Here is a 7,892-nt window from a genome sequence, read left to right as displayed (position 1 = left end):
TTAGTACAGAGGTTCTCTTTAGTACAGAGGTTCTCCTTAGTACAGAGATTCTCTTTAATACAGATGTTCTCCTTAGTACAGAGGTTCTCTTTAATACAGATGTTCTCTTTAGTACAGAGGCTCTCCTTAGTACAGAGATTCACAAGTGTTTTTGATCTCAGAGCCCTCTTCATACTCTTAAAAATGATTGAAGATGCCAAAGAGCTTATGTGGGTTGTATCTTTCAATTGTTACCATATTAGATATTAACATGTAAGATATTTTTTAATTATTTATTCATTCATTGAGAGATAATAAACTCAATACATGTTAACATAAAAAAACATATTTTTATTAACAATAACCATGTTCTCCAAACAACAACAAAACAGTAAGAGTGGCATTGTTTTACAGTTTTGCAAGTATCTGGCTTGATAGAAAACAACTGGATTCTCCTAGCTGCTTCTGTCAATACGTTGTTTTGGCTGAAGTCTGAAGTCTATGGGGAAAATCTGGCCTTACACAGATATAGTTGGAAAAAGGAGTATGATAGATGTTTCAGATAATCATGGATATTCTTCTCTTTTCTTTATTTTTTTAAAGTAATCTCTATGCCCAACGTGGGGCTCGAACTCACCACCCAGAGATCAAGAGTCGCACGCTCTACGGACAGAGCCAGCCAGGCACCCGTGGATATCCTTCTTTGATAACTATACAAAAACACAAGAAATGGTAATTTATTTAAAGTTAGTTGCAATGTAGAATCTGAAAAAACATCAATGAGCTTTTACTCTGTAACATTAAAAATATTGTTTCACACTTTAAATGAGTCTTTTATTTGTGCATAATTTTATAATATTGATCATTTGGAAAATATTGAGTTATGCAGATACTGCAAATATTGACAAACTTTGTTATGTTTTGAATTCATTAATATCACCACCATTCTAATCAGGAAAATATTCAAGTATTGGGAAATTTTCACCCCTGGGTAAAATGGTCTTAAACTGAGCTCATTTTGATACCTCACTAATAAACCTGAACTATCATGGGGTCCATGATCCTCTATAACAAATAGAGACATTCTTTAATGCAGACATTACGTTGCAAAGTTTCTTCATTTTCCCATGGTAATGGTATTTAAAATGGTGGCCAGTTTCCAAGGCTAAATCACAAGAATCTGTTTACTTGAACATAAGCCAAAGAAAGAGGTGGGGAGGGAGGAGTGGGGAGGGATTTGCAATAAAAAGAATACAAAATTGTTATTATGATACTAGCATTTAAATGTATTGAGGAAGATAAATTCAATTTATAAATAGTGTCTATTCATTTTTAAGTGTCAGTTGAATAATAGAAAGTTTAATTATAGAAAAGACAAATGGGGGTTTTTGTGACCCTCCAGCTACTTGCAACCAATCACAGGGGTAACGAAAGTTCTTTATTATGCATGTTAACTCTAGGAGTCTGATTTTGCTTTTCCTAGGGAGAGGTGTTGCCTAATAGAGATGCTGAATTGACACAATTTTAATGATACACTCTGATCATGCAAGGCTATTTACGAGACTCTTTGTGTGGCAGCTAATACTCTTTAAACCAAATCCTTCTCAACTTTAAAACACTAACTTGAAAGTCTTGTTAAATAAAGTATGGAGATTTTTAGTCGAGTTCCTACCAATTACAGTATAGATTATTCAAGCTTAGAAAGTCAAAATTAATTAAACCCATATTTAAAACGTATGTATCCCAAAAGAACCCTTTGAAACACACAAGTGTTTCCCGTGAAAAGGGTATCAAGAAAAGCAAGATCTATTATAGGCTAGTATCTAATATGTTGTAATGCTTTTTCTAAAAACTACAGGAAGTCATTTCCTAATATAATGTTAAATGATTCCTTTTCTCTAACTCCTGTGGAAATAGAAAATAAGGAACATGCCCAGCTGCCAAAATTGTTGTTAATTAAGCCTGTGTGACTATGAGACTGGTTTATTATTTATAGCCAGATTTCTTTCACAATGAATTCAAGGCAGCTTTTAAATGAATTTATTAGAAACAGACCCTCAAGATTTTAATTCCTGATGAACACAAGGATGACAATGTCCCAGTCACATTGAAATGAAAGTCTAAATTAGGTGGAAATCTATTTTCAGATGTAAAAGCAAAGACCTAAGTGAATTTAAACTCTTGCTTTTGACCAAGATCGTCTTCTGTCTAGCCCTGTCTTCTTGCCCGGGTGCAGTTAAAAGTTTTCTGGGTTCCTTATTTTATTAAAACCAGGGAAGTTTGATCTATGGAAAAAACAAACTCCACCAAAACATACTATGCATTCAACTCAAACAGGACCACCCCTGGCTCCTACAGGCTGCTGAACGTGGCTAGACTATTCTTCCCTGCCATAAACCTCCAAAGTGCTCATTGTACTACATTTCAGACGTCTCAGATGCTGACCTTTGAAGGCCGACATCTGGTCACATTTCAGACATGGGAGTGCTGAGCTTGGGCACCCACGGGCACCCACCTTCTCGAGGAAGTTAATATTAAACCTTATGCGCTTCTCTAATCTGGTTACATCTATTTTATCCTACCAGAAAAAGCCAGGGGTTTAAATGTTAAGAATAATGACTACTGAAAACTTGGCCACACAAAGCAAAAGATCATTCCAAGACCTTAGATAACATCACGTATGGCAGGTTCTTTATTTTTTTATTAGAGTAGCACAACTGTCAAACGACTTTATTATTTTATGATCCTTTGAACCCAAAGACCTCCTCCTCCTCCCTTGTTTCATGAACCCATTAAACCTTTCCAACATCACTGGATTGGTGGCACGTCTTCAGTTCGATTTGCTTCCACTGTTCTTCCGGTAGACACGTTGGAAGTGCTTATTCACCGTGGTCATCGAGTTCAATGGGAAGGTGGAGTGGGTGGCAATTTGGTAGTGTGATATCCAGAATTCTAGAAATGGCAGGCACCAAACAAACCACTCCCTACTGAATGGTTCAGGACGAGGGTGAGGCAAGTAAGGCATTTGGGGGGGCGGGGAGGGGCAGGGAATGCAGAACTTAAGCCAAAAACTTAGTAATCAAGATAAATCATATTTTCCTGAAATATTTTTTTAAAACAGCTATCAATGCAAAAAATCCATGATGAGCGAATTGTCGAAATTTTAAACAAAGACGGAAGAGGACCCTGTACTTGACTAATTTGGCTTCATCCTAATCTTGGCCCTTCTGTACTCATTCAGTGACCCCTGAAATTCCACACATCAGGAGCCCCCTTTTTTATAGCACTGTCTGCAATTAAAATGCAAATCTTCCAAAGGGGGCAGCGTAATAAATCTCAGCAAATTATATCCCAGTGTGCTCTACAAAATGCCCCCCCAAAAAAACAGATTTGGGGAGGCTGGAAAGAGCACAAGAGATTACTGGCCCTGGGTCTTCAGGGGACAGCAAGTGAGACACAGCAAGTTAAAGCCATTTCTGTCACTGACGGTCCAAGACTAAAGCCACCGGTTTGGGCTTCTTACTGAAACAAGATTTAGACATCATTTGTTGTATATTCTATACCCTGGACATAAGGGGGCGCTACCAGGCCAGAGTTGAAGGCTCAGAATTAATTTCTGCTTGTAACTTCCAAAACTCACTAGAATCTGTTGCAGCCTTGAGGAGGAAAGCACAGAGTCTTTCTCAACAGGTATACTCAGCATTTACAGACTTTTTGCTTCTGCTATGAATTTATCCAACTACAGAGGATTTGTAAAAACTCATCCAATTCAAGAGGACCTGTGGAAACTTCCTTTGGGCCACAGGGTGAGTAATATACAAAACCAGGATAAAAAGATATAATAATAACAATAACAATAAGGCTATCAGCTTTTTCCTTCATAGTCATCAATTGCAAACAATATAATTTTTAAGATTGGTTGCAGTACCTTATTTGAATCTGAATTCCCTTAAAATTTTAAAGATGCTTATTTTCAGTTAGGTCCTCAATAGGTTACTTTCTCAAGCAATTCTAGACAGTATCTCAGGCCACCAATGCCGAAAAAAAATGTACAAGTAAGAATTCACTCAAGACATCTTTGTAGCTTCCCCTTCTACCTCTAAATACATATTCTCTCTCCTCTAAACAAAAAGTGAGTGTTTATTTTGTTTTTAACTAAATCCAGTACAACAAATTTACATACTAAAATATCAAATAGTCTCTTCATTGCATTTGTGGAGATTTTTCTCCTTCAAGTGTCTAGAGATGAAGGAACATGGTGTTCATTTCTCAACCTTTCCTGTTTTCATTGTTCTTGGTCCTGCAAAAAATATGCAAATGTACAGAGAACATAGAAAATACAGATCTGAAACCAAAAGCTAATTTTAAGGTTTGATGCTTAAATGAGGGGGAGTCATTTTCCTGGAAGAGAGAAAAATGGTTAAATCAACGCCAGAAAATTGAGACTATCCCTAAAGTAAGTGAAATGGGCAAAATCAGGTCCTGCCAGTAGGAATACAACCAATGGCAGTAAATCAAGGAAGCAGGGAGCTGAGCCGATCAGTTACCATCTTACAAAACTAAACTTTTAGACACAATGTGATTTGTGTGTAACATTAATTTTAATAGCAGAAAGTTGCAAAAATAATATAAAAGTCAGAGGGAAAGAGGAGAGAATGATCAGTGTCTTCTGTAGTGAGAGACATTAACTTACATGTCTATATTTTATCATTAGTTTTAAGGAAACTAGAGACAAAATATGTGCATACTATACACATTTCTTACAATATGAATTGGGTGGCATGCAGAGGATGTTTCAAGTTGATGAAGATGAAAATAGGTATTTAACAAATATTAGTAAATGTAATGCACTAGGAAGTAAACTTTTAAAATTACAGGTTAGCAAACCTCCAGAAAAATAATTTCTTAGAAAATAACTGAATAGAGGTGGGGGGAAGTATTACTAAATTTAAACTTTGAGAAGATCTTGGATAATTTTCATGTTGATCTTGAAATCACCTCTTCTGTTTTCTTTATTCTAGAAACTTAGCTGGCTTTATCTTGCTGCATACTAAACTTACCCATGTCAAAAAATTACTAAGCTAATTGCCAATCAGTGACTTATCCAAATGTTTTCTTTGTTTTTACACTATGCACTGATAAACACGAATTTATCAATTTTGGACAAACTTGAGCTCTATTTAGACATGCATAAAGGCGTATTCCTTTGAGAGTCAACCTTGGAATCTTGATTTTGCTTGGATAAATTTCTTGACAGACCTATAAAATAGAAAGCATGACCTTAGCTCACACACAGGACTGAATCCCAGGCTAGGCAGAGTTCTACAGTCCCTCTCTGAGCAATTTAATTAAAGAGTAAGCTCTTCAAAATTGTCTTCGAAGCCACTTTTTCTTTTCAGAAATTTTTCTCCATATCTTAAGGAATTACAAGGTTCTAAGTGCCATAAATAAAATAAAAATATTTTATTTGCTAAAGGCTAATATTTGAAAAGTTAGCATTTGATATTAAAGAGTCTTTTTTTTCTTTACAATTTGAAAAGCATTAACTCTTTGTGAGTGGATGAATTAATACACTAAGGCATCATGTTACAAATGCTTTCACTGTTACAAACAAAACTATAATCAGATCAGAAAGTTTATTTCTTTTATCAAGTTATCAAATAGCTTTTTAGATTCTTTCAAAGAAAATCAAAGGGAAAAAATTCGAGAAATATAAATGTCTCATTGCACTGTAACCAGTGGGGTCAGCTGGTGAGTTGTTCAAGTTCAAAATGTTGAGCTGTTCAATCATGACCACTGTCAAGTCATTTCACTTCAACTAAGGCATTTTCAGAATAAAACCAAGTACAGCCCCATTACTCAACTCAAAAACATTAAATGAAAAAATGCAGAATATGCTAAAGAAATTTTAAAGTGTTCCATCCAATTTTGTAGTGTGTATAAATTTAATACTTCAGGAATAAATAAAACTGAAATAGAGAATTACCCTGAAGAGGAAATACTGATACCATTGTTTCACCAAGCTTAGTACAACTGACCATTCCTGAACTAAGGGAGAAGTGAGTCTAAGGATTAAATATTTTTAGCTTTTAATATCCCACTAAATTCTTCCAGATGACATGAGATTTCGAGTGGGAAGTGATAGATTCCCAAAAAAGTAAACAGGATTTTAGGAGGTTTAGGAAGAAGATATTGTATTTTATATTCTTCCATTTGTTTCTATTCCATTTTAGACATACAGGGAAAACTATTGAACTCACAAAATTCATGTCATCTTCCTGCTAGTTTGATGTCAAGTTATCATGGTGCAGACATAAAAATTGATATCGAGAAAATAAATAAACATGCACAAGTTAAATAATATTTAACCTGTAATCTTCTTATATCCAAATGCATTATTGATTCTACAAGAGAAAATTAAATCACTGAATAAGTTCCTTGTAAATTTGGCAATCAAATGAATGTTTCATTTTAAAAACATTTCAAGTTTAAAACTTATTAGTGAGTGTCACATTTATAACTACATATTGAAAATTGCCTTCTTAAAATACTTAGCTTCCAGGCAACCCTGGATAAACCAAAGGTTTTAAAAAATGTAACAAGGGGCGCCTGGGTGGCTCAGTCATTAAGCGTCTGCCTTCGGCTCAGGTCATGATCCCGGGGTCCTGGGATGGAGCCCCACATCGGGTTCCCTGCTCGGCAGGAAGCCTGCTTCTCCCTCTCCCATTACCGCTGCTTATGTTCCCTCTCTCGCTGTGTCTCTCTCTGTCAAATAAATAAATAAATTCTTTAAAAATAAAATAAAAATAAAAAATAAAAAAATAAAAAATGTAACAAGATTATTGTCAGCAGGAAGTTTGGAAGTAAAAAGCTCATTTGCCTGGTATAATTCTTCTACAACCCTTTACTACTATCAGTGATTTATTTTCCCTTAGCCATTGAATCAAAATGTTTGGTTAATATTCTTGGCCAATTTGCAAATCAAAAGTATCTAAATAACATTACACTGATATCAATTCTTTTACCGTGTAACCAATAACCATATATAATAAATTCATTTATTCTAATGTAATGAAATGTCTGCCTTATTTATAATATTGTTAATTTGGGATAATTTTTAATGGCATCTGCAAATTTATTATTTTATGAGTGAATTAAATTATGTAACATTGAAAAAACATTAAATGTGTCCAGGAACTAGTTAAAGCTTAAAGCTGAACAGAAATTTTCTATATTCTGAAACATTAGGAAATGTAATAACCAGGATTTCAGTCTATCATTTGGAGCTCTTTTGTAATCTTTTGGGACTAAAACTAACATAAAATTATTTCTTTTGCATCTGATAATTCTTCATAGCCATTACTTTAGCTGATCTTTGACAGGAAAAAAAATCATACAGTGTAGCCTAATCAATAATGTAGCAAAACGTACATGCCCACGAACTTTGTGCCCTTTGTGCGGGTTTTTTTGGTGGGGGGAGGGGGTTGGTTTTCTCTGTGTCTGATACCAGTTTTTTATTGGACTTATTACACGCACTTTTCTGTGTGCATCTTTAGTATATACCAGCTGCTAAAATGCATCGATTATCATTGTCTCTCTGCGTTTAAACTATAGAAAGCTAAAAGTACTTTCCTGGCATTATCTCCTGAATCCTTTCCACCCTCTAGAAATAAAGATAATAAGAAAGACTCTTTCAGCAACGATGATAGTGTACTAATTTTTGTTTTCAAAGTGTAACTGTGAAAGCTGGGTCTTCGGTTGATATTTGAGGATGAACAGCCTTTGATTCCCCCTGCCAAATAATATGCCAAAATAATGTTTATTGGAAAAGAATCACACGGGAATGGAAGTTTCCTTCATTAATTTGTTCAAAAAATAGGTAGTGATAATCTCTTATTTGCTGGAATAAACTA

The sequence above is a fragment of the Phoca vitulina genome, unplaced genomic scaffold (genome assembly GCF_004348235.1).
Source record: "Phoca vitulina isolate PV1807 unplaced genomic scaffold, GSC_HSeal_1.0 scaffold26, whole genome shotgun sequence".
Classification (NCBI taxonomy): domain Eukaryota; kingdom Metazoa; phylum Chordata; class Mammalia; order Carnivora; family Phocidae; genus Phoca; species Phoca vitulina.
This window is presented reverse-complemented; position numbering follows the sequence as displayed.